This window comes from Rutidosis leptorrhynchoides, chromosome 8 (genome assembly GCF_046630445.1).
Source record: "Rutidosis leptorrhynchoides isolate AG116_Rl617_1_P2 chromosome 8, CSIRO_AGI_Rlap_v1, whole genome shotgun sequence".
Lineage (NCBI taxonomy): Eukaryota > Viridiplantae > Streptophyta > Magnoliopsida > Asterales > Asteraceae > Rutidosis > Rutidosis leptorrhynchoides.
Window position 1 is genome coordinate 89,491,193 of NC_092340.1, and position 907 is coordinate 89,492,099.

General features: G+C 36.1%; 1 non-coding gene across 1 annotated transcript; it reads right to left on the bottom strand.

The window, feature by feature from the left end:
- Positions 1–107, bottom strand: LOC139865463 (small nucleolar RNA R71). Its single transcript, XR_011764983.1, has one exon. It is a non-coding gene; the product is annotated as a small nucleolar RNA R71 (small nucleolar RNA).
- Between the last annotated feature and the right edge of the window lie 800 nt (positions 108–907).

Here is a 907-nt window from a genome sequence, read left to right on the forward strand (position 1 = left end):
AGACTTCAAGGAGAAATTGTTACGTTCACACAGAAAACGAATGAAACTCTATATGAGGCGTGGACAAGATTTGGAAAGTTATTAAGAGGATGTCCGCAACATGGTTTAGACACCTGTCAAATAGTACAAATGTTCTACCAAGGATGCCACATCACTACAAGGAAAGACATCGATATTGCAGCTGGTGGTTCTATTATGAAGAAAACCAAAACTGATGCTTATAAAATTATTGATAACACTGCTTCCTACTCACATGAGTGGCACCAAGAAAAAGATATCGTTAGATAATCTAAAGCAGCTAGAGCCGATTCTAGCCATGACTTAGATTCCATTTCAGCAAAGATAGATGCTGTCGAGAGACGAATGGAAAAGATGACTAAGGATATACACTCAATACGAATTAGTTGTGAGCAGTGTGGAGGACCACATTTGACAAAAGATTGTCTCGGTATTGAACTAACAATGGAACAAAGAGAGAATATTTCATACATAAACCAAAGGCCTGTAAATAATTATCAGAATAATTATCAACCGCCAAGACCAATTTACAATCAAAACCAGAATTATAACCGAAATATTCCATACACCAACCAACAAGGTCCTAGTAATCAATAAGTATCCAATAATACTTACAATCAGCAAAGACCTAATTTTCAAAACAAACCACAAACCGATGATAAAAAGCCGAATTTAGAAGATATGATGACGAAGCTAGTTGAATCTCAAACGCAGTTTTTCACATCTCAGAAACAAACCAATGAACAAAATGCTTAAGCATTTAGAAATCAACAAGCTTCTATTCAAAATTTGGAACAAGAAGTAAGTAACCTAGCAAGGTTAATAGGTGAGAGAAAATCGGGAAGTCTACCTAGTGATACAAATGCTAACCCCCGGAATGAAACAGCTA